General features: G+C 46.7%; 2 pseudogenes; one reads left to right on the forward strand and one right to left on the reverse strand.

Annotated features, from left to right (window-relative positions):
* Positions 1-3,059: 3,059 nt before the first annotated feature.
* LOC149364694 (uncharacterized) lies at positions 3,060-5,740 on the reverse strand (annotated as a pseudogene).
* Positions 5,741-13,183: 7,443 nt separating this feature from the next.
* LOC149364695 (peptidyl-prolyl cis-trans isomerase NIMA-interacting 1 pseudogene) lies at positions 13,184-14,082 on the forward strand (annotated as a pseudogene).
* Positions 14,083-26,578: the final 12,496 nt, after the last annotated feature.

The following is a 26,578-nucleotide window of genomic DNA, read 5'->3' on the forward strand; positions in this document are numbered from 1 at the left end:
GTTTGTTTTCTTGTTTCGATGCAAAAAAAAGAAAACGTACGGATGTCGTCATTTGTATTCCAAAGCGCGCACGAAAGAGCGCGTCGAAATGGAGCCTGATTTATAGGCTTTGTTCCCAGTATCGGAAGCACTCCTCTAAAATAGACTACTCGCTCTTAGCAGCCTCGGATTTGAGATAAAACTGAGTTGGTGCGACGAATCTTGAAGCCATTTGTATATCTGTGATACGAATGCAAAGGGAAACGCAGTCAGGGGACGGGGACGCTTGAGTACAGTGTGTTCAATGCGCTAAGAATGCGGCTTCTGTGACTGCTTGAATTTTTTCGTGGCACCGATTCGTCAGACTTCAGTGTATTGCTTTTATGTACACCTTTCCATTTATTCGTGGTCCAACAAAAACGAAATCAAATCGGCTGGAAGTAGGTTATACTGACGGAAGAAATGAAATTCGATGATGAGATTATCATCGCCACTGAAGAAGCACATTACTTCACTTTCACTTTCAGTTTATTACCTTAAAGACCCCACTTTGGAGGTATGACATAAGGGGTTTGAGTACCAATATAGATTGAATATGATTGATTACATGATATTTATGAAATGCATATTTAAATTGTTAACAAAACTTGATTGGCAGGTGATGGGATCAACGTCGTGGAGAAGGCCATTCCAGTCTTTAGCAGTGCGAAGAAAAAAGGATGCGGAAAAAGTGACGGTGCGGGCGCGTTGGCATGAAACTTGCAGTGGATGGCCGGTGCAATGGGATATGCGAGCTGGCGGTGTGATGTAGGGTAGTTGTCTGAGAGAACTGTAAAAAAACGTATGGAACAGACTAAGAGAAGCAATGCGATGACGATGGGCAAGAGTTGATAAACCTGATTGTCGTTTAAGTGATGACGATTCACTGATGTCGTATGAATAGGCAGAATGAATGAACCTCGTGGCGCGATTTTGGACAAATTCTAGTGAACTCATGAGATATGCTTGTTGCGGGTTCCAGATAGCAGATGCGTATTCTAGTTTTGGTCGAATGAGTGATTGGTAGGCGAGAAGTTTAATACTTTGAGGGGCGTGCCGTAGATGACGTTTCAAAAAACCCAATGACCGGTTAGCTGATGCGACGATGTTCGTTACATGAGAGCGCCAGGAGAGATCCTGGCACAAGGTGACACCTAGGTACTTGTATGAGTATACGGATTCTAGTGGAACATTAGCAACGGAGTAAGTGAAAACATGGGGGTTACGCTGGCGGTGAAAAGATAAGAGTTTACATTTATTAGGATTAAGCGACATTAGCCAGTCATCGCACCAGGCATGCACTCTGTCAATGTCGTTTTGGAGCTGTGATTGGTCAAAGGTGTTGGAAATTGTGCTATAAATAACGCAGTCGTCTGCAAACAGACCAACATTGCAAACCAGGTTTGAGGGCAAGTCGTTTATACACATAGATTAAGAATAGGAGGGGAGCAAGTACAGAACCTTGGGGTACGCCTGATGTTACTGGAAGAGGGTTGGAACTCTGGCTGTTAACGAGAACAAACTGGGAGCGGTTAGAAAGGATTTCTTCGATCCACTATAAGACGTTAGGATGCAGTTTTAGCATGGTTAGTTTTAGCAGTAAACGCCTGTGGGGAACTTTATCAAATGCTTTAGCAAAGTCTAGAATAATAGCGTCAGTTTGTAAATTTAGGTCGAGGTTGGAGTGAACGTCATGGAGAAAGACGGCCAGTTGAGTTTCACATGACAAACCCTTGCGAAACCCGTGTTGTGAGGGATGAAAGATGTTGTTAGCGTCAAGAAAGTCCATGATTTGAGAATAGATGACGTGTTCCATGATTTTGCAAGGTATGCTGGTTAATGATATCGGACGGTAATTTAAAGGGTATCTTTGTTACCGGACTTAAAAGATGGGAATGACCTTTCCCACTTTCCAGTCATCCGGAATGGAACCTGTAGAAAGCGACTGTGAAAACAATAACAATAAGTACATTGCAGAAATATTCATAGTGTTGCACAGTATTCTGGAGTTAATTTCGTCGACGCCGGCCGATGATGAAGTTTTAAGGTGTTCAATGAGCGAGAAAATGACGGCTTCAGAAAACGCGGTAGCAGGCATGCTGGACTCTATATTGACGGCGAAAGCTGCTGTTGGTGGGTGAATTTCATTAGAGAATACAGATGAAAAGGCATTATTAAAAATGTCAGCGCACTCATTGTCATTAGCTTCTTCTCCAGACTCTTTAGTTAGAGTGGTGGTATGTACCGGGTGCTCACTTATTACCTGCCAAAACTTTCTGGGATTGGAAGTCAACAATTTGGGGAGGTCGTTGTGAAGGAAAGAGTATTTTGCGTTGCGAATTGCTGATAGGTACGTGTGTTCGGCTGCATAGTATTTTTCCCACGCGCACTCATCGCATTGCTGTAATTTTGCCGCACGGAAAAGGCGTTTCTTTTTATTGTCGAGCCTTTTTATCGTTTTGGTATACCATGGTTTCTGGCGGTCCGAGTGGAAGCTTATTTTGGGGATGTATCTATTGGTTAGTTCGCTAACCTTGTTCTTAAAACGGGACCAATTATCATTTACTGAATGATCGTGAAAAGATGCTTCAAATGTTGTGCGATATTGGTTTAATTCAAGACTAAAGTCTTCATAGTTTCCTTTATCGTAGAGGCGAATAGTTTTGTTTTGATTCTGGCGTCGTGATGGGTGGAACTGAAATGTTGCGTGGATTACTTTATGGTCGCTGATTTCGCGTAGATAAGTGATAGATGAGAGGGCTTCCGGGTGGTTAGTCAGGATTAGATCTAGGATGTTTGTAACGCGGGTCGGTTAAGATACCACTTGAGTTAAGTTGAAGTTTAGGCAGACCTCGATAAAAACATTCGCTTCCTTGTTGCCGACTGCTGTCTGTGTCTGCCGGTTGATTTCTGGAAGATTGAAGTCTCCAAAAAGAATGATATGCGCTTTTGGGTATTTCCTCGTGAATTGGCTGATCACATCGTTAAGAATTCGAGAAAAATCAGAGTTGTTATTTGGCGCTCTATAACAAACGCCCAGCAGTACGGTTTGGGGCGCAGCGCGACAAAATAGCAATACTATCTTAAGATCTGATGGAATATTAATAACTGTACACGAGAACTGATTGTTAACTGCGATGAAGACGCCTCCGCCACGAGCGGATGTGCGATCTTTGCGAAAAAGGTTAAAATTAAGTAAGTCAGCAAGAACTTCAGTATCGGTGACGCCATTGGTGAGCCATGTTTCGGGAAGTATCAGCAAGTTATTAGCAGATGAACACACACGATTGGAGATGATTTCGTGTTTCGGAAGAAAACTACGTATGTTTGTGAAAATCACCGAAAAGGAAAGATTAGGCTGGGGGGTGGCAGGTATATGAGCGGCTGGGAGCTGGCGGCGCAGCAACTGCTATGGTATCTCTTTTACAGATTGCGATGGTTCGTCGAAGATATATAATCGGGAACCGATGAACAGGGTTTTGTATCGCAAAGAAAAACGGTTAGTCTTGCTTTTGGCAAAAGTAACTAGGTGTTCGCGAACACTGCGAACGCGGCGTGAAAAATCTTCACCGACAGAGTAGTCAGTGTCCTTGAATTTGCGGCCATCAGCTAGAATTTCGTCCTTCTTTTTGAAAAGTGCGAATTTGGCAATTAACGGACGACAGCGATCAGGTTCGTGGCGCCCAAGACGGTGAGTGCGGTCTATTGTTTTGGGGTCGAGGGTGATGTCCAAAAATTCGGAGCAATGGCGAATTAGTAGCTTTTCAGAGTCGGCCCACGTTTCAGATGGGTCAGGGTCCGGAATGTTGTAGAATATGAGGTTGTTTCTTCGTGATTAGTTTTCTGCTTCGTCTATACGATCCTCGAGATCACAGAGCTGGGGAGTTGCCTGGGTGGTGTGAGTGCTTAGGCCTTCTATCTCTGTGCGTAGTGACAGTATAGTCTGGTAATGACCTTCAAGCTCGCTGATGCGCCTGCTTAGATCAGAAATAAGGTTGTCTGTTTTTAGTAACTGCTTTTTGAGGTCTGTAACATCAGCGATTAATGCCGACTGACCGGCGGACAATTTTTTAAGTTCCGTAACTACAGTTTCGAGTGAGGCAGGGCCGGGGTTAGTCTCTATGTCACCGGACAACAAACGCAAGGAAATAATGACATCAGAACACTCAGTGACAATGGCAAGGCAGCACTGCGGGCTCGGCAGCTGTATCAAAAAGTATTCACTAGATTTCTTAGCGTAAAGACAACATGGCTTACTAACCTGCATGGCGAGGCAGAACGGGTTAAGCGACTGCATAGTGGCACAGCCACCGAGCCCACCATTATTACAATAACAAAACTCGACTAAAAACAGCCTCATCTGAAAGAAAATGTAATATATTTCGCCGGTTGAAGAATGTTTCTTGGTTGCTTTCATTCAAAGCTTTTATTGTATCTCACAGTGCACAAAATTAAAAGGGCGCTTAAATACATCACGTTTTGAGAATGCGATCGCATTGGAGCTTGTTCGGCCTGCTGCTTCTCCTCCTTCGTCATTGCTGCTAGACGCATTCTCTGAGTATGTGCAGCCGCCTGTGCCCACCTTCAGCGTCATACTTCCGTGGTCGCCCACTCAGGTCGCGGGGATTTTCCCACTATGGTAGACACAGGCGTCGTCGATTCTGGCTTCATTTCAGCCTTATATGCGCAGCTCACTAGACACGTGTGCACACATCCAAGCCCAGCTGACATGTCGAGCCAGCCCCCGCGCTAGGCCATGTCGCGTGACCAGCTCACACGCAAACTCTGCAATGCCACGCGATCTCATGACGTCACACACCGCGGCGAAGAATTAGCGATTGGCCACGTCACCTGCCAACTGCCTAGCTCCCAGCGTACCTGCCAGCTCGGGCCTGTCACAGTCGTGACGTCACACACTCCTGAAATATCAGTACTTTGCAATGTCACGTGACCCGTCCCATCACAACTCTCTTGACCAATCAGCGAATTTTGGGACTAACCACGCTGGGCTTTTTCCGGGATGGGAATTCTTATGCTATCGTATTAAAATGTGGCCTGTGGCGTCGCTGCGTTCGTGGTTGAAAGTGGATGTTTTTAAGGCGGAAGCCTTTAATGTCTCATCGTTGTAAGCAGCAGTTGTTGACAGAAAATATCACGCTTTTCAATTGGTGGAAACGGTCGTGACGTCACAGTGCGCGAATTTCAAACGGGGCCAATTGTACTTTGGCTAGTAACCATGCAACCAATTGAAGGGATCGTATAGTGATGCTCCAATTAAGTGGGACTGAGCTTAGTTAATTGATAAATTACCCAATTAGCCTAATTAGCTTTACTAGTCAGGCCATATAAATAAATAAAACCGATTAAGAAATTGGTCGAGCTCAGGAATCGAACCCCGGTCTTCGGCGTGAGAGACGAGCATGCTATCCACTCCGCCATGCCAGCTCTTTTTTTTTTGTCTTTATTGCTCCGCCATGCCAGCTCGATGGTTTGGAATGAACAAAGGCGCGTCTAGTGAATACGGTGTCTTCACTCACTCTCATCCTCCTCCATTCCCTTCCCGCGAGGTTTAGGTGTCCACCGACAAATGAGAGACAGATACATTTCCTTTCCTCAAAAACCAATTTACTGACGAGCGAGGCGTAGAACCGAATGGGCGATGACGTTCTATGGACTCCTTGGCAGCGTTGCAAGACGCTTTCGCGTTCCACTCTTAGGGGCATCAGTGACCACACTTTAGGTCAGAAAAGTGCCCCCTGAATTTTGTGAGACAGTTACTGCGTAATTTCCTTTCCTCAAATACAATTTTCATTTTCTTCATTACGGCTCCTCTTTATCTATCTTCTTTCACTCCCACTTCCTCCCTTCCTCTACGGTGCGGTTCAGGTGTCCAGCGAGATGACCGAGAATTACTGCGCCATTTCCTTACCTCAAAAAGCGTTGCGTTCAAAGGGCAAGGCATCGCGCTGAACGGGTGGTGTTCCGTGGACTCCCCGGCAGCGCTACAACGCGCTGTCGCGTTCCACTCCTAAAGGCGAAGCTTAAGCGTCATTAATTAGCAGTTAATTACTATTCAGGCATTAATCAATATTTAACAATTAATTAGTGATTTGTCATCACTTAGTAATTAGTAGTCAATTATATGTGACGCCACCGGTGCCACAGAAACAGCGAAGGTGGTGCGGAAAACGCTTCCGCCTCTACCCACTTTAGACAGTCAAAGTGCCCGCTGAATTTTTTTGTAGGTTTCGCAACCTGCGACCCAGTACGGGCCTGCGATAATTTATGACACACCCAGAAAAAGTTTTAACGGTCCTCAAGTGTCATCTTTGCAGTACCGACGTTCAAAAAAATAAAGCACTGTTCCCAGCATGGTTCCACATCACCGAGGCGGTAAGGCGTAAGGAACACACACGTGCCCGCCTCCCAAACGTCGTTTTGTCTCACTGACGCAATGCCTGAGCCGAGTTTTTTTTTCTTATGGTAAGCTAAACGCTAAAGACGATCCCCGGCACAGTCGGGGCCAGAAAAATGTCTTGGAACACTGAACCACCCGCCCGCAGCTGGCCCCCTCTGGGTCAGCTCATGCATAACCTCCTGTACATAAATGTTTTCCACCACCAACGCAGCTGAGGGAAGTGGGCTTTCCTTGTAGAACATTACATACTTCCCATTTCGCACTTTTGAGAAACGGGTTGCGCTAATTGTTTACGCTGCCACAGATTTTACTGCTTTCTTAATTAGAAAGATATTTATACACTTACTTTCCACAGTACCTTGAGTAATGCAATCCTCGGGTGATAAAGTTTGCGTCTGAGTGCAAAGTATCTAAATCGTTCATGGACTCCTGCGTTTTAGAAACAAGACTGTTTGTTTACAAATATAAATGATTACAGCAAACGTTCGTTTTTAATTCGCTGTGCCGATAAGAATCAGGCACATGCCCGTAGGGGGTGTCTCTCCGAACAATTTTTCGTCACATACTGCTTGGACACAGGGACCATATCCCCACTCACTCATCGACTCCATTTAATCGGCCAACCTTTTTTTCATTTACTTAACCATTCTTTTCTTCCATTGCTCATCACACTTACATTTTTTTTTAGGATTTGAGGCAATAAACATCACTTTAAACATAGAAGCTGTGATCCCGAGAAAAGATAAAGAACTTCCTATTTGGTTAGGCAGAGCCACTTCCACCACTGGAGACAGAAGTGCGTGCAAAATTAATCGCAGCGTGCATTAACCTGACGCATGACTACGATTAAGATTAGTTATTCGTACGCAGCTTACTACGGGCAGGCAATACTCGTGTTTTTCTTCCATCTAAGAAGGAAGGCACACCGTCAATTGCAACTTTGTTCAGAAAATATGCAGAAACATGGGTAGCAACCGGTAAAGAATCCCGCCGCCCTACTTCAATCAGAACATTCTTGCACTCAGATTAGGGGGTGAATAGCACCAGAGAAAGCGAAGGAAAACTACCTTTCTCTCTCCTGAACGAAGATTGATTGCTCCTTTAAGTACTTTCACTCCTTTAGGCGTGCCATTACCTTCTATTACCGCTCCTGCCCGCTTCGCGCTGGATTCATTGATTTATGCCACGCATGTTTCCTCGTGGAACATGTGTCAGGTCGATTACTCGTCCTCAAAAATAGGTTAGCCAATCGATGTGTCTTCGAACAAGAAGGACCGGGCAGCATAATTGATTCAAGATGAATTAGGGCCTGAATCTAACTAAGTCTTCAAATACTTTAAGTTGCTCAGCGTTAGCTCAGAGTTTGGGATGGCGTCCTTGCGAGGAGGTCTGAGCTGCAGCAGCTGGCTTTACATTCGCTGTCAAGCGGAGCAGACGGCCACGTTGAAATAAAGATAATAATGCTTGATTGTTTTCTTCGTAAGGCGCAATAAGGCTCCAGATGGTTAGCAAAAAAAGACCGTATACGCATAAGGAAAGCCCGTAGTATTGCTTGCTACTCAAGTGTAAGCTGGTCGTCATAACACTTAACGTAACGCAGATGAATCTAATGTTGACGTTAACAGCTAGAAAGCGGCATTCCGGCTTTAACCCGACAGGGATAACACCATCATCGTCATCATCAATCAGCCTTACTACGCCCTCTGCAGGACAAAGGCTCCTTCCATATCTCTCCAATTAACCCTGTCCCGTGCCAGCTCCGGCCACCCTATCCTTGCAATCTACTCAATCTCATCCGCCCACATAACTTTCTGCCGGCCCCCGCTATGCTTCTCTTTCCTTGGAATCCAGTGTGTTACGCTCATGAACCAGTGGTTATCTTGCCTTCGAATTACATGTCCTGCCCAAGTCCATTTATTAATCTGGTCGAATTTCGATGGAGGCGAAATTCTACAGACCCGTGTACTGTGCAATGTCAGTGTACGTTAAAAGAACCGCCGGTGGTCGAAATTCACAGTGCCCTTCACTACGGCATGCCCCATAGTCTCAGTCGCTTTGGGACGTGAAACCCCCCGAAACAAGAAACCAAACGAGATTTCGACTAGGATGTCAGTAACTCATGTTTGTTCCCTCACCCACTCTACCCTCTTCCTGTCTGTTAACGTTACACCTATCAATTGTCTTTCCATAACTCGTTGCATTTCTTTAACTTATTCTTCTTCTCCTCAGTAACTTCGGCTGAATCCTTTTCGTTAGTACCAGTGAGTACCGTAACATACAGCTGGACTGGACGAGACTCCTTTCGAGACAGTACTTTTGTTTTCTTGGTGAAAAATTGGTTTTAAGGAATGGAAAGGGCGCAGTAACTCTAATTTCGCAGGACATGCGAGGCAGTTGCTGCGCCATTTCCTTTTCTCAAATCCACAAGATATGGAGGCTAGGTATAAAGACGTGGAAGAAGACGACGACGACCGTCGATTGCTACAGTAGCGCTGTAGCAATCGACGGTCGTCGTCGTCGTCTTCTTCCACGTCTTTATACCTAGCCTCCATATCTTGTGTATTTGAGAAAAGGAAATGGCGCAGCAACTGCCTCGCATGTCCTGCGAAATTAGAGTTACTGCGCATGTCGCTTAGCTGCTGTCTTTGCCACTCTGATCACACAGCTGACGACCCCACCTGCCCCAAGCGTGCCGATGAGCAGAACGTTTTGGACATTATTCAGCGTGACAGGCGCTCGCGCGCTGATGCATACGCCCGCCTTGACAGACGGCAGTGCTCATACGCAAGTATTGCCCGCACGACCACGGCTGATGTGGAAGCAGCCTTAACTAAGTCCGTTGTTGCTGCGGTGGAGAAGGCTGTTGCTGGCGTACTTGACCGCATGATCAGTACGTTCAGTGATGCCTTGTCCCAGGTCATTTCCGCGCAGGCTGCTTCATCGGCTTTAAGTAACCTCAACTCGTCTACCTGTCCTTCCTCCTCTGCCACTGCTGCTATTCAGCCCACCACCCCTTCTGCCTCCACGTCCGTGGGTGTACATGACTCTGACCAAGTCCCCCTCTCTAACGCTTGTGAGTCAGATGTTGAAATGACTACTCCATCTCAGAAGTGTCGTGCTTCCTCTTCTCCATAGAAATCTGACCATCATCATGGTAAGACTAAGAAAAGTTCGCCTGGAATTTCTAAGAAAACATATGTGTTGAAAGAGGCTGTTGCGGCTACGTTTTTAAAGCAATAATCATGGCGGGAATATCTGTTCTACAGTGGAATTGTCGCTCTATATCATCACCTTTCCCCGATTTACAGCAGCTTATACTAAAACATAGTCCAGACATTATTTTAATACAGGAGTCGTGGCTCAATCCTAATCGCCCATTTGCAATTAAAAATTTCTCCGTTTTTAGAAATGATCGCCCAAACGGCAGGGGTGGGGGCTTACTAACATTGATTTCAACGAAACTGTATCATCGTGCTAAAGTGTCTCACAAAATTATGAGACCTGATTGTGAGATACTTGCCGTTGAAATCATTATTCCGCAGTGCGCCCCTGTTACGGTGGCAAATATCTACTTCCCCGCAGGAGTCCGTAGGACGGATGAGCTCGATGCGTTACTGCGCATCAGCAGACGAGTAGTTCTAGCTGGGGACTTCAATTCCCATCATATAATTTGTGGTTTCAGATCAGACTTCAGCGGGAAATTACTTTGGTCTTGGATGTCAGGAAACGGCGTGTGCTGTTACAATAGTCGCGCCATAACTTACATGAGGGCTGATTCTCGATCAGCTATTGATTTAACGCTAGCAGTTAATGGTACAGCGGTATCTTCGTGGTGTACAGTTGACTGCGGTACGTCCAGTGACCACTCTCCAATCACTTTCACTATTGCGTGCAGTCCAGTCAAGGCGACTGGTTCGCCACAAAAATTTATAAATACTACACTGTTCAAGAACCTCCTAGGTGAGACCCTCTCGTCTGTTGCCCCCTCCGATAAATCTGACGGGGGCCCTCAGGTATTAAATTCTGTGTTAGACGCCTCTCGGCGAGCAGTCTTTACAGTCCGGTCAGGCGTTGTAAATAAGACTCCTTCCAGTTGGTGGAATGACGACTGCGAAAAAGCCTATCGTCGAAGGAAAGCTGCATGGAAGAGTCTAACGCACAACCAGTGCCCAAAGAACTGGATAAATTACAAATTCTTTGCAGCCTCTTTTAAAAGAACGATATCTAAGGCTAAGGATGATTACAATGCAAGCCTGAACACCTATCTGTCTAATCCTGTCAACCGGAAGTCTCTTTATAGATTCATGGAACGTACTCATGTGCTGCCCTCTTCTCACATCTCTCAATCCACAGTATTGCCACCTCGGGACGAAAAAGATCAACTAGAGTACATAGCCCAAGGCCTTGCTGGGCGTTTTCGAGCTCGCACTACCTTTCCATCAAGCCCGTTTCATTTGGGTGGAGACTTCACTAAGGCATCTGAATCTGATTTAGCGTCCGTAGTTAATTGCCTGCAATCTGCTGCCCCTGGGATTGACGGAGTAACAGTTGGCATGCTTAAAATCCTAATGCAAGATTTTGCCTCGTACCTCTTGCAGATTGTGAACTGGTCTTTGGAAAAAGCCTGGATTCCACAAAATTGGAAAACAGCGAAAATTATTTTACTGCTGAAAGAGCAGGGGAAGGGTTTTGATCTCGACAATATTCGGCCGATTGCTCTCACATCAAATTTGGTTAAGCTTGTAGAGCGGGTAGTCTTCAGCCGCCTCACTAGTCATATTCTGAGTCTTCAAGGTTTTAGCGAGGCTCAGATTGGCTTCCGCCGGGGGTGTTCTATTTGGACCGCGCACATAGACTTGGAGAGCCGTATTAAGGTTGCTATGAGGCAAAATGAGGTATCAGCTCTGGTTACTTTAGATATTGCAAAGGCTTACGACAGCGTTGAACACAGCATTTTGCTTCATAAACTGGCTAATGTGCAACCTCCTTTGTACCTATTTGCGTGGATAGGAGAGTTCTTAAAGAATAGAGCGTTCTTTTGTTCTAAGGGTACGTTAACTTCTACAACATACGCCCAGTCTAGAGGTGTCCCACAAGGCTCCGTTCTTTCACCGTTATTGTTTAACATAATAATGCGTGATATCCCTATTCACCCAGCCGTCAAAGTTTATGTGTATGCGGATGATATTGCTTTTTTCGCTTCTGCCAAAGACATTCATATCCTGTACCAATTACTGCAAGAGTATTTAAATGCTCTGGAAGTTTAGCTAGACAGCATAAAATTAACTTTAAATGTGAACAAGTGTGCCGTCCTTGTTTTCCCACAAGCAACCCCTCTTTACATCTCTCTGTCGTATCACTCTATCCTCATCCCGCAAGTTGATTCAACAAAATACTTGGGTATAATATATGACCCGCAATTAGACTGGCGGCCACACATTAGAAGCATTGCGCTTAAGGGTGAGCGTGCCCTCGGCCGGTTGGTGAGGATCAGCAACAAAAAATTCGGTATGCGACGAGACACTCTACTACTTCTTTATAAGTCCTATGTACGGCCAATCCTTGAATTTGGCTCCGTTCTCTTTTCTGGGTGCCCAAAGTACAAGCGTGAACCCCTGTTTGTTATGGAGCGACGCGCTCTGCGCCTTTGCTTAGGTCTCCCTAAATCAGTAGCTAATGCGGTGTTGTACTTGGAGGCGCGAATACCTGATCTCAATTCCCGGTTTGAGCTTATCACTGTGCGGACATTTTTAAGGTCTTTGGAGCCTGTTCCTGGATTGGCTAACCCTATATTTACAACGAACCCAACTCTCTTCTTTGGTACTTCCTGGCCTCGGTATAAGCTCCCTCAGGTGGTGTTCTCTAACTCCCTGCTGTCAAATATTTCTGTATCAATGAGATCTTTGGTACTAGTCAACCACAGGCGGGCTGACACGGCCGTCTTCTTTGACAACACCCTCCCAAGGAATGCTAAGAACCTGCCCGCCAATATGTTAAATGGGCTCATAGAGGAGTACCTAGACAATTTTCCTAACCATATTGCCGTCTATACAGATGCCTCCCAGCAAAATGAAAAGGCCGCTATTGGTATTTACTCAAGGGCTCTTGATTGGAGCTACTCATTTCGGGCCCCTGACTATACCCCTATTTTTGTAGCTGAGTTTCTGGCCATTGAGTTGGCCTTAATAAGGATTCCCTGCAGTATCACTCGGGTTATTATACTCTCAGACAACCTGTCTGTTTTGGCAGCGCTCGAAACCTCGAGTGATACTCCTATGAGCCGTTCCCTTCAATTTTTTATTCCTCCACATGTTTCAGAAGTTCGCTTTCACTGGGTCCCTGGGCACTGTGGCATTGTTTCTAATGAGAGGGCTGATTTTTTAGCAAAGTCTGCCCTTGATGGTCCTATTGTCCCTTTCGTCCCAAATACTGTTTACTTGACTCTAGCACGCTTTCAGCGATTCCAGCGTTTCCACACCTTGAGCCATGAGCCTCTCCTCGCTGCAGCGAATTTTCAACACCTGGCATTTCCTTGGAGTGTGCGGATGTGTAGTTCGAGGCAATGTGAGGTGTCCATGACCCTTTTGCGCTGCAGGATACCGCGGCTAAATCTTTATTTATGCCGATCGGGGCTTTCGATATCCAACCTTTGTGAGTCTTGTGGCGAAATTGAGTCTATAGAACATTTTTTCCTCTCCTGCCGGCGGCTCGCTGCTCTCCGTAGAATTTGCCTGGAGATCCCCCTCGCTCGGCTTGGGCTTCCTCTATCTATACCGATTCTCTTATCCTTCGGGGCAAGCGCCAAGGGATATGCCCTGAAACCAGTGTTCGATTCTATTCACGATTATATAATTTCATCTGGTAGATTCCTCTGCTAGAATGTGAATTCACAACTTTTCTTTCTCCGTATTTTTTGTATTGTACAAATTCTAGCTCTGCGTTCCAAATTTTTAGATTTAATCCTACTCCATTCCCTGTACATGAGTGCGTTTGTATCCGCTATGCACCCTGGCCAATCCCCCGCCGTAGGTATGTGCCATTCAGCCCAAGGACATCATCATCATCATCATCATCATCATCATCAGTAGCGCTAATTTCGGTAATTCTTGTTTCCTGTTTTGATTACTCTTCGTTTTCTCCCCTTGCAGCACCGCATGATTAAGATGGCAGGTCATTTGCCGAGTGGTTGGGAAATGCAAGTGAGCCGATCTACAGGCCACCCGTACTACGTTAACCTGCTGACAAATGAAAGCCAGTGGGAGCTTCCAACCCAAGCCGCACAGGCTGCGCCCTTGGGACAGCGGCCTCAGGGCGTGGTGCAGTGTTCGCACCTGCTCGTCAAGCACCGGGACTCCCGTCGGCCCACTTCTTGGCGCGAAGCAGTCATCACCCGGAGCCGAGACGAGGCGGTCGGCCTCATCGAGGCCTACCGCGAACGCGTCGTGTCGGGTAAAGCGACCTTCGACGAGCTTGCTCGCCAGTTCAGCGACTGCAGCTCGGCGAAGAAGAAGGGCGACCTGGGTATATTCGGTCGCGGCGCTATGCAGAAGCCCTTCGAAGACGCCGCCTTCGCGCTTCGAGCGGGTCAGCTGTCCGAGCCAGTGTTCACGGAATTTGGCGTCCACATTATACTCCGAACTGCCTGACCGATTCGGCTGGACTTCTCATGTACATCTGAAGGGAAGGCACTTTTGCGCACGGGCCTGTGGGTTTTTTGGCTGCGTAAAAGTTGTACGCTTGCCACTCCATTAGTGTGTTGTGTTCTGCTGCTAAACTACTGTTCTTTAAAGGGCACTGCTTGCTTATGCGACAGGAAATAGGCTAGGTCGCACATGCTTTGTAAATATTTTTGTTTTTTTTTAGCTTTCTTTTATTTACATTCGCTATTTTTCGGGAAGAGACCAAAGAATAAACGGTCAGGCAATATGCACGAAAGCCGCTTAGCCTGTGGTTGGAATTTAGAGACAGCTTGCTGCGGTTTAGAGACAGCTAGCTGTGACCAATATCTTATAGTTATAGCCTTTATGCGATGAAACCCAGCGGACGCGCGTGTGTTCGTGTGGCAACATTCGAGACTAGAGGATATTCTAAACGTTGAATGTTGTGTCAGAATAAAGTTGTTTTATCACATCCGAGATTTGAGGAGGCGAGTAGCGTGGAAAGGGAAGGGCAAGGAACCGGTGGAACTTCCACGGTGATAGTTAGAATGCAGGGAGAGGACCTGGACAGAGACAAGATAAGCATAAGCACCATACGATGCCAAGGAGATAGCTAAGAAAAAAAATGTCAAAGGTCAGGTGAGCTGTCTGCATTATCTAGAGACCTACGGGGCTTCAGGAGAGCAGTGGCAGACTGCGTTGTCCAGCTCGGACTCAGAGGTACAACTTCGTGCGGCGGGCAGGGCCGAAGTTGTCGCTGAAAGGCTGTGCTACGTAGCCGCCTAGCGTCCATTCTGGAATTTCGTCATAGTTTCCGATGAATAAAGTTGTCCTACTACTACCACGAGGCGTGGAAACTTTAAAAAAAAAAAACAAATCTTGCTGTGGTGAAGGCGACGATAACGACGAGAAGTGGAGAAGGAAGCGCGCAGCGTTTCTGGCCCTTGCTTAATTTTGTTGCCTTTGACCAGCTTTGACCTCGGCTGATAAGACATGGGTAGTCTCTACGTTTACCGTATCATACGTATGTGTGTGCAGTCGGATCAGGGTAGAAAGGTGCAGTCAATGCAGCTGCCATGCAACCGAAACGAGTGCTGGATGCTGAGGAAGAGAGAAAGAAAATTCACACACTATCCCGTCGGCAAGAGTAAATGTGAGCATGAAATACGCTGCAGGAGAGGCGTACCGTAATCTAGTAGGGCTCATGAATACCGACAGCCGCACAACAGTCTAGAGGAGCGTTCCTCATCAGCCACTTTTCGTTCGTTTATCTTTTCTTCACCTGCGACAGAGTACCTGACCTTGGCGCTTTTTACGTATTGCGACCCGTGAGAACAGCAGTCGTCATGTGCCGAAGAGGAGGGGACGGTGACAGGACGTGCTACCCAGAACGCTGGGACATTCGCCACTGCTGGACGCCACCGTTATCGCCTCCGCCGGCCACCACCACGAAGAACAAAAAATTAGACATGGTTACTGGCCGTGCTGATAGATGTCGTCGCATCACTTATGTTATAGGGTTCGCGTTGAAAATTGTTTTTTTAGGAAAGGAAATGGCGCACTAATTGTTAAAAGAGACAAATTCAGCGCTCGTTTTAGCGTCTAACCTTTTAAGGCGAAAGCCTTTACTGCCTCATATTGTCGTGACCAAGACGTGTTAGCAAATGTGTCCGCGTTTCGGATGCATGCCTTATAAGGGCATGTGCCAATCAATAGCCAATTGATACTTAATCGGGTGCAATCGACAGACATCGGAACATGATGAAAGTCGCTTCATGGTTATATCATTGTACTTAATGACTACATGACTAAGACGTTTCTAGATGTTACATACACATTGTGCCAAACATTCTAGAGAGTTCCATTACTTGACAGGACATGAGGTATGACATTAGAACAATGGTTAAAACCAATTAGCCTAATTAACCATTCTAGTCAGACCATATAAATAAATAAAACCGAGTAGTAAATTGGTCGGGTTGGGGAATCGAACCAGGGTGTCCGGAGTGCGAGACGAGCACGCTAACCGCTCCGCCATGCCAGGTCAATGGTTTGGAATGAGTAAAGGCGCGTCTAGCTAATACGGCGTCTTCGTTCACTCCCAGCTTCTTCCCTTCCCTTACGGCGAGGTTCAGGTGTCCACCGAGATATGCGAGAGAGATACATTTATTTTCCTCAAAAACGAATTTACCGTCGAGCAAGGCGTAGTGCCGAATGGGCGATGGCGGTGTGTGGACTCCCTAGCAGCGTTGCAAGACGCTGTCGCGTTCCACTCTTAGAGGCGAAACTTAACATATTAACCACACATCAGTGACATAAGCAGCAACACTGCGCTTAAGGCTTTCGCCTCACCGCACTTGAGGTCAGCAAAGTGGCCCCCATGAATTTTTCTCCCTGGACGAGCTTCGCAAGACCCTGAAGGTAGCGCCAATACCAAAAAACATGGATCCCAACCTCCATCGAGGCAGAAGAGAAGCGAGGGCCGAATTCATCGAGAAAACATACGCTCCTCAAGCCACGACCGTGTATGCAGACGCGTCTTGGAGAGGAGGTGGTGGTGGTGGTGAAAACATTTATTTCGAATGAACTGGAGGTATGTTTGGATCAGCCCGTAAGGGACCGATCCTTAAAAACACTAGGTGGAGGTCCCTAGTATGGGACCCCAGTGGCGGTTGCCGCCGCCCGGGCGCGCCCGACTAAGGCTTGTTGGGCCTGTAAGTCGTGGCAGCCGAGCAGGGTCGCCTCCCAGTCCTCCCGGGTTGGGTTGGGGATGGGGGGAATAGCGGGGTTGGAGGGGCAGGCCCACACCATGTGATAAGTGTCAGAAGACACTGCACTACAGTGTGGGCAGCTGCCGCTAAAGGAGGGGTCAAAATGTTTTAGCGCTGCCGGGCACAGCAAAGTATTGGTGAGAAGGCGACACCAAAATCGCTGTGGCGGCGGTGGTCGATTCGTCTTTACGCGAAATGACCAGCGCGTCTCTCCGAGGCTGCACAGCTGCAGAGTCTGAGGAAGTAGCCGTTGCTCTATCGGTGGCGGAGGGCTATAGAACCGGGCGGTCGCTAACAATACTCACGGACTCTCAAACAGCCTGCCGAAATTACATGAATGGCAGGATAGGTCGTCACGCGCTCCGTATACTTCTCGCAGCGAGCGACAGAATTAAAAACCAGGAAGAACAAAGCGACAAGATCCCACACAAAATTGTGTGGGTACCGGGGCACACGGGGGTGGCAGGGAACGAAGAGGCCGACAGGATAGCTCGAGGATACATTACTTTCCGAGCATCCGACGAGCCCGCGGAACTCGCGCCAGCACCCAGGGATTACTCGGCCATACTACAAAACTACAGAGGCAGAAGAATGCGATATCCCCCACCGCACAAATCTCTCAGCAGAGAGGAAGCTGTCACTTGGAGACAATTACAAACAGGCTCTTTCCCAAACCTACATATACTGAACAAAATGCACCCTACCATATACGCGGACAAATGTCCCTGGTGCGACGAAAAACCTACTCTCTATCACATCACATGGGCCTGCCAAAACATAGACGTGGCCCCCAAACTACAAAACCCGAGGTCGGAGCAGTGGGAGACTCTGCTGTCCAGCGACCGCTGTGAAGACCAAGAAGGTCTGGTACAGCGAGCTCAACGGGCGGCAGTGGCCAGCGGAGCCCTGGACTGAGGACAACCGACCACTGATTAGAGGCGGACGACTTCGACATAGAAGACTCCTGGGGATAGAATAAGGAGAAAACGTCTCTGAAGATGCCCCCAAACCGCAGGAAAAAGGACTATAGTAAAATAAAGTTTTTCCTTCCTTCCTTCCTTCCTTCCTTCCTTCCTTCCTTCCTTCCTTCCTTCCTTCCTTCCTTCCTTCCTTCCTTCCTTCCTTCCTTCCTTCCTTCCTTCCTTCCTTCCTTCCTTCCTTCCTTCCTTCCTTCCTTCCTTCCTTCCTTCCTTCCTTCCTTCCTTCCTTCCTTCCTTCCTTCCTTCCTTCCTTCCTTCCTTCCTTCCTTCCTTCCTTCCTTCCTTCCTTCCTTCCTTCCTTCCTTCCTTCCTTCCTTCCTTCCTTCCTTCCTTCCTTCCTTCCTTCCCTGGTCTATGTTGAAGTGTTTTGTTTATGAGACTCTTCGCACTCTAAGCTACGCTCGCCACGCTGTCAACGCTCAATCGATGACAATTGCCCGTTGACGGCTAAATACCGTTGCAAATACTATGTCACTTACCGCTGCGACACGATCCCGCACGTGGTGGCGCTGTGTGTAGTTTATTTTTACGAGATTTTCTCTTATAAATGCTTTATCTTCTGTAAAAATAGCATATTTGCTACCGCTTGACGCTTACCTCTCAGTCTCTGATAGCTTGAATCGCTTTAGGTCATTAATCCTCATAGACGAACCAAACAAACCAACCCAGGGACGTAGCACTCTCCTTTAAGCGTCCATTTAAGGTTTTGCCCGTCCGCTTTTCGCCTTTCGCCTCCTTCAAAACGGGGCCGCCACGGTTGGTCTCGACCTCGGGTACTCGAGCTCAGTAGCCCAGGGCGCTCGGCTACTGAGCCGGAGTACCCGGGGTTGAATCCGACCTTGGCGGCCCCGTTTTGATGGAGACGAAATGCTAAGGCACCCGTGTGCTGTGCGATGTCAGTGCACGTTAATGATCCCCAGGCGGTGTAAATTATGCCGGAGACCTCCACTGCGGCACCTCTTTCTCTCTTTCTTCTTTCACTCCCACCTTCCTCCCTTCCCTTAAGGCGTGGTTTGGGTGCTAACCGAGATATGTGAGGCAGTTACTCGGTCATTTCCGTTCCTCAAAACCAATTTCCATTTTTTTTTACGAAGCAGTTCGGCAGAAACCGAAAGTATTGCTTTCATACCTGCATGAAAAAAAAAAAATGCAGCTTGGAAATAAAATATCAGTTTTCGGCCTCCATTATGTGCGAACAAATCATGGAGCATGTACTAACTCGACTGGCCCTCCCTGTTATGAGGAAAGAGGGAAGAGACTCCTCTATTCACAGTCTTTAATTGGAGACTTAGAATATCGATGGCAAGCCGCACCACGGCTCGCTGTAGGTCCTCCTTGGGGTCTGCCAACAAGGCGGGCCAGGTTGGTGCCGATGTGTTTGGACAGTAAGGGGAGGTGAGAGCGAAGGGACAAGAGAAGACGCACTGTTTCAAGTCTTAAAACGGGAGGCAAATGAAATGTCCGGAGAAGGCGAAAAGGCAAAGGAGAAAGGAAGAAAGGAAGAGGAAAACGAAAGGCGAAATGGTGAGAAAACAAAGAAAGTAAACATTTCAATGTGGTGGGTCGAAGTGCGCTTTTAGACCGAGTACTGTCATTTTGCTGGTGTCGGCTCCCAACCTAAACCAGCAACGATACGAGTTTTGGGTACTCAGCTACCATACGAAAATGTTAAAGAAATAATACTATGTCGACTAAGAGTGCCGTGAAAGGCCTCTCGCTGACGGATACCAAGTTGTTGACGGAACTTATCCGCGTCTCTTCTCGCCTCGTGCTCTTTTAAGACTTCGGCGGGAGAAACACCTGCCACACGCCTCCATTTTCTTTCTATATTTTGCAACCTTACTCGTTGCGTTTAGGCTTATCTTCGTTTGTACACGGTTGCTCGGCATATAGTCCTCGGGTTTTATTTTCTAACTTAGATAACTGCCTCGGTGTTTACGTTTGTCTCGGCAAACGCGGCAGAGTGCCTGCCCGAGTGCTGCTTCCTTCCTGCGCATCTTTTTTTCAATGTACCGAGAGGAACCATACACGTTGCCTCCTGCTATGGCCTTTCCGGCATAAAGCTGCCGTCTCTGTGGCGACATTTTCGCCGCCACGCCGTTTTCCCTAGCGGTTCCCTCGAGGCCTCCCAGCAGCCTTGTAATTTCGCGAAATAGGTATTCTTCCTATTTTTTTTCTTGTATATAGCTATTTGACTTCTATTGTGCTTCATCTAACCTCTTCTTTCAATTTTTGAAGCGCGCGCAAAGTTTGTCATTAATACCACGTAGTGCGACGTTACTATCGTTGCCTGTGGGTGGTGGTGGTGAAACATTTATTAAGAATGGACAGGAGGTATGCTTGGATCAGCCTGTAAGGCACCGATCCTTACAAACACTCGGTGGAGGTTCCAAGTTTTGGACCCCAGTGGCGGTGGCCGCCGCCCGGGCGCGCCCAACTAAGGCTTGTTGGGCCTGTAAGTCGTGGCAGCCGAGCAGGGTCGCCTGTGCTATAATACATTTCGGTCCCATTGTTTCGCACTGGTATGGTCCGACATACTCGACGATTGTGCCGCCCTCTGGGGGGCCACTTGTTACAGTGTTCCCGTATAGTAAGAGGAGTGCTTAAGCCACTCTTGCTTTATGTTTATGTATATATGTATGTGCACAGTAGTTTTGTGCGTGTTTGTTTCGCTTAATCGTTATCTCCCTCATTTGTAATAACCTCTCAGGCAGGTTACCCTACTGACCTTCACAATATTTTTTAAGGGATGCCTCCTCCTCCCAAAACTTTCCCGGGGCAGCAGCTTTGAATAAATGTAAATAGTTATTGGTAAGATACATTTCAAAATAATTATTTTTTAATATAAATAACACTAGAGTGCTGCCGCGCGGGAGCAGCAACCAAAAAACTACACACTTTATATTTATTTTAATATGTTCTTCTTCTCAATGTCGAATTCTTATTTACAAGGAACAGCGTTGTTCCCCTTCTGAAACGAAAACGAATAGAACGACCTCTGTTGGCAGAAGCTCCATGTGGCCGTACTAGCCTCCTTTGTCCTTAGGAGTGTGTTGAATCTACCGTTGGGTTTCTCTTGGTATCGAAAAATAGGAAACATTGCAATCACTGCCCCCCCCCCCCCCCCCCCCCCTGTTATACAAGCGACCACTATCATGACGTCGATAGGACTTTTTTTGTATTGACTCAGTGCGCCTGCCGCAGCTTTCAAAGTGCGGCTCCAGAGTAACCAATCAGAGATATGTCCTGTTATTCGTTATGCAATTGCACCGTACGTCACAAAAAGCTGTACGCACAGTCGTGTACAGAAGATTGCAGGATGCGGATTTGCGGACAAGTACCCAGTTTTCCGTTGGGTGTCTAGACAGTTAGCTGCTATCCTTCCATGATGAAGCACGTATGTCCCCTTCTGCTTCATAATGTTTCATTGAGCACCTTTGCAGGGAGGCACGGAATAATTTTTTAGTGTGATAACTAGGGCCCGGAACTTTAGGCATTTGCCTAAACATGCCTATAAATGCCTAAACGTGAAATTTTTCCACTTGCCTGCCTTTTTGTCATTTTTTAAGAAATACTGCCTATTTAACCGCACCTGTTGCCTATAAATGCCTAAATCCGGCATTTAGGCCCTAGGTGCCCTTTTTCAATTTTCAGACATCATGATGAAAGGCGAGGGTCTCGCCAAACGTTTTTCTCGAAGTGTAACTGGCGCAACCAAAGAGGTTATATAATCACCCTGAGTGCAACCCGACACCCGAACCGGCGCCGTCCAGCCGGAGACCATCGCCTCAACGCGCTCGATCCAATCCTGGACCGTCGCCTCAACGCGCGCAAGACTCGTACACTCGCGCGCTCACTGCTCGCTCGTTGCTCGGTCGACTCTCGGCCGCCTACCGTCCTTCAAAGAACGGCCACTTCTTTGCCTGCCGCTTCCAGAACCCGTGAGACTGACTTGAGCGGGTTCATTGCTTCATCAGCGCCCTCCATTTCGTTTCGTATTGACATGCCGAAACAAACGGCATCGAGAGGCGCTCGTTGCATGCACTGGGTATTGCAGTTTGGAGATGCTTTTTTCTGCTGCTTTTTTGCAACACGTGCGAAACTTCAGTATCAAGTGAGAAGCGTTGCCATGTAGTGCAACGTGTAGCTACCAACAAGCATATTGCAAACCTGAAGCGAACGAAAGAGGGGACATGGCAGCTTCTATTGGCTGAGGCTTTCAGTGGTAGTTTGACAGCAAAGGAATCGTCATTTGCCAAAGAGTTGTGGCAAGCATTTTTAACGGCAGATATCCCGTTGTCGGAACTAACCAAGAGTGATCTTCGGAGCTTTCTGGAAAAGTACACCAAGCAGCATGTTAAAGATGAATAAATGCTTCGTAAGAGATACGTGAAAAAGTGCTATGTGGATACTCTCGCCGAAATCAGAGATGAAATTGGGGACAACTACATTTGGGTGTCAGTCGACAAAACCTCGTACGCTAGCGGACGGTATGTGGCCAACTTCATCGTCGGAGCATTGAGCCTAGAGGAAGCCCGATGAGCAATCCTGCCCAACGCAGACATTCTTGAAAAGGTGAGCCATTCGACTATAGCGCGCTTTTTCACTTCATCTCTGGAGCTTCCATGGCCAGGAAATATTCAGTATGAGAAAGGTACTTTCGTTCATCACGGATGAAGCATCCTACATGTGCACGGCAAAAAAAAAAAAAAAGGACTGACGCTTTTACTCAACAAGATGGTTCACTCGACCTGCGTTGTTCATGCAACGCATCGTGTCGCCGAATGTGTCCGGCTCTCTTTTCCCTAAGTGGACGCGTTAGTACCTAGCACGAAACAGCTGTTTCTTAAATCTCCGCCAAGAATTGCTGTTTTTCGCGCCACAGCACCTGGCATTCCTCTGCCGCCAAAGCCTGTTTTGACTCGATGGGGAACATGGATAAACGCAGCAGTATATTATGCACAGCACTTTTAAGTGGTCAAACCTGTCTTTGAGTAAATCAAGGATGCCGCTGCGTGTGTGATCTCGAAGAGGCGAGTTTGGAAAGAGACGACATACATCAGTGCAAACTTCTCAACATTAACGGAAAGGATGACGAAGTTGGAAAAGGCTGGACTCTTAATAGATGAATCATTGAAGGCAGTCGAAGAAGTACAAGCAGCACTTCAGGGACGGGAAGGAAGGGGCGCTACTGCTGCTACGAAGAAGCAGCAATTAGAGGATTTAGAAACAATTTCCCGAATCAGAGACCTTATACGCCGAGACGGTACAGCCATATCAGCTGAAGGCCTGAGCCCCTATGAACTCTCACGTTTTAGGTTCGCGCCACAAACTTCACGTGACGTCGAAAACAGCTTTTCAAAGTACAAAGCGATGCTTAGCAAAAACCGAAGGAGCTTCAGGTTCGAAAACCTGAGAATGTGCTCTATCGTGGCGTGCTTCAATTAGGACTGCGTACGCTCCGTGCATGACAGACAAATCGTGTACTAATAAAAAGTATTGTTCAAAGCGCCTATTTTTGCTTTATAGCGCCTATTTCAATATTTTTAGAGCCTAGATGCCTGCATATTTCGGGGTTTTTAGTGCCTAAATTTCCGGATCCTAGTGATAACACTAAAATTGATCATTGCCTCCGGTTTACCTTTGCGTGTGTTTGTTTGTTTGTGTGTCATTTCGTCTGTTTGTTTGTTTTTCTGAAGGCTGCCTTCATAGCTTCGTAATTCTAGAATTTGTGTGGCTACCTTGTTTCGTCTTCATTTCGGCCTTAGAGGACGGTTCACTGAAGACTTCTGGGAATCATTTACCGAAATGCCACAAACAGGAGCGACAAGCGTACGAATGACATGACGTGCTGCTCGGAACAGCGTTGAATCGCTCATTTCTTGCAATCTTGTGGCAATTTGTCCAATATGTACAGATGGAGGAGACTCGAGGAATGCAGCTGCAAATCATATTAAGTGAACAACCTGTCGAATGAGATTTAATGGAGAGGTGCAGAGGTTTGCCACTGTGACTCCGCACTGTAAGAGCGTCAAGCTTTTGAAGCTTCGTATGGGAGGTTGTAGTAGAGCGTGGGTACGGAGCTGTTTCGTACTCGTGGAGGCTACCAGTGGATAGCAATGCCGCGTTTAGCATAACAAACCAAAATTACTGGCCTCAACTTTGCCGGAGGACAAAAAGGCTCCTTGATAACTAACAATCCTTGAAACTTTTGTCGACTCCAAGCTGCAAGGCAAAGAAGAGGGGCGAACGAAAGAATAAGCTTTGTAAAAGAGAGCAGAGGTTAAAAGCTTGGAAGACTGCTAGTAAAAAAAAAACAAAAACAAAAAAATGACTATGCAGTCATGACGCAAGGATGTCTCTGAATGGTAGCTTTGTCTCTGCGGATGCAGAAATGTAATCAGTGCGCTAACGTAAGAAGCTCATCAAGTTTCAATGCCAGGACCAGAGCTTTCGGCCGGTGGCTTTCCCCTAAGGTAGTGCTTCTTTCTTACAGATGAGTAAAGGTCACTGTACATAAAAAAAAGACTAAGAAAAACACAAAACGGCCAAAGAGGGGCTCATGAGAGGGTGGGACTTTTCTTTTGGGTGAAGTTCTTGACACAGAAGCTTATGCTCACCTGTATGTTGTTGTTTGTTGTATATTTTGTATTTTTTTTTGTCTTGTTAGAGACCATAATAAGTCCGCTTCTTTCATGCAATAAAACTAGTTGGAAGTCTGCGCTTTGTGTGTTCCTGTTCGTGCCTCGTCTTGTTGTCCTGTCTTCTTCGCGCAGTTTTATTATGACGGACAGGAGAGTATTGGGGGTATCCGTTGGGCAGCAATCGTTTCTGTGGGCGTGGTTGCTTAGATGCACTTATTATTTTTTTTCAATATTTTCTTTTTTCTTTGTTGCCACTATTATTACAAACTTTTTTTCCGCCTGCACGCGCATGAGATAGCGGCGCTGTTGGAGATAGTCACTGATAGTTATTTCGGCCTGGTGTGGACGGATGGACAAAAAAATTAATGGACAAAGAGAAGTTAAAATATAGCCAATAAATTCATTGCTCCATTGAAAGCTGTGTTCTTGAAGTACTGACACTGGATGAATAATGCGTTTCGCGAAGACAAAATGCGTAAACTGAGTTCACCTTTCTGCCAATATTAATACGCTTAAAGCATGGTGAGGGTGACTCTCATGCTACCATTTGAGGGTTAGACAAGAAGCAGCCTGCAATTTAACAACGCCTTTTGGTGTCGCGAAAGTGCGGAAACTGGTTCTAACAAATCTGCAGGCAGTGGTCGGTTTTGGATTTTATAACTCAGTGTTTGAAATGCAAAGCGCGAGCGCCCGGCGCTGCGTGCTTTGTAGCGGAATGATAGCAATCATAAACGGACAGAATATCGATGCAGAACAGATGGCCCAATTCACCGGCTCAAGTTTCGCGCGTACGCCAGACGTAAATAGAAGCTGGCAGAGCTGCTAGGCCACCTTCCGGAGCTTCCGTCCGAGCTTCGCAGTTTTCCCGTCCATTTTCCCGGAGAGAACAGTTTACGATCTTGGCCATGTGAGGCTGCGGAACAAGGGAAATGGAGCGTGGAAGCCTCTTTACCGAAAGAGCTAAAGTGCGCGGGGAAGGCAAGAGAAAGAAATAAGCTGTTGTTGGCAGCCTCAGCTACTGATATAGCACATAACGATTGATAACCATTGAGGGCGCTGAAAAAATTTACCACGAAGCACTGATTACAAGAGGCTGAACAGAACAATCTGAGCTACCCAAACGGAAAGGAAATGTGAATTAGATGCATTTCCTTGAGAATCGTCGGGAGCAAGATAAATCAAACGCGCAAAACAATGGTACTATTGTTTCCTGAAGTTTAACTATGGATGCTGACAACTACTATTAGTAGTGCTTAACAACACGTCTAGGCGGACACGCCATTCCTTGAGATTACCTCAAGGAATCGCACTTCTGAGCAGATGTCCGGACAGCATGGCTTTTTTAAAGCTTCTTCAGGTCTGCTGCGCTGTCTCTGGTGGAAGCCATACTTCACCTTTTTTCTTTATGCAAGAAACCACTATGTGCATTTCTTGGCGCTTGCTTTTATGCTTATGCTTTTGTTTCTTTTTCTTCAAATTTTTCTTTTGACTGCAACGCTGTATAAGGGATATTTTCCTACGTATGCGCAGCGTATTTGTCGTCATTGCGAGTTCTAGATGTGAAAGCCAAAACCCAACCTCAATAAGGGCATTCTATTACTTCTGTTCTCTTCTAAGGCTTGTGCTTTCTGCAGTGAGAGAGCTTGATAGAACGACTGGAGTGACCGCACCACCGCGGCGTGTTCCACAGCTCTTCACTTCAGGACAAGTGGCCATTAGATAAACGCAAATAGCACTCGCTGGGTTTCATGAACAAACGAACTTTTTTAAAGTTTTAAACAGTGGCATCACACTGCGCATCTGTGCAAACTTGGCAAAATGTCCTTTTAAAAAAAATATTACCCTACTACTTAATTTTATTCTAAGATTTCTTTACCTTAATTAAACTAGTTTTTGTAGCACTCTTCATTTTTACCTCAGTTTTCTGTTGACCTTCATGACTTCTTCTCACTTTCCCTCCGAGCAGAGTAGGAGACTGGTTAACCTCTTCGCATTTTTTTAACACTGTCTCTCACGATTTTGCGCCGGAATTTTGGGTCGTTGACAAAAATTCTTGAATAGGGACATCCTTCTGCCCACTATTTGGTGT

This window comes from Amblyomma mixtum, chromosome 2, assembly GCF_055824585.1.
Source record: "Amblyomma mixtum isolate Tamu chromosome 2, ASM5582458v1, whole genome shotgun sequence".
NCBI classification, from domain to species: domain Eukaryota; kingdom Metazoa; phylum Arthropoda; class Arachnida; order Ixodida; family Ixodidae; genus Amblyomma; species Amblyomma mixtum.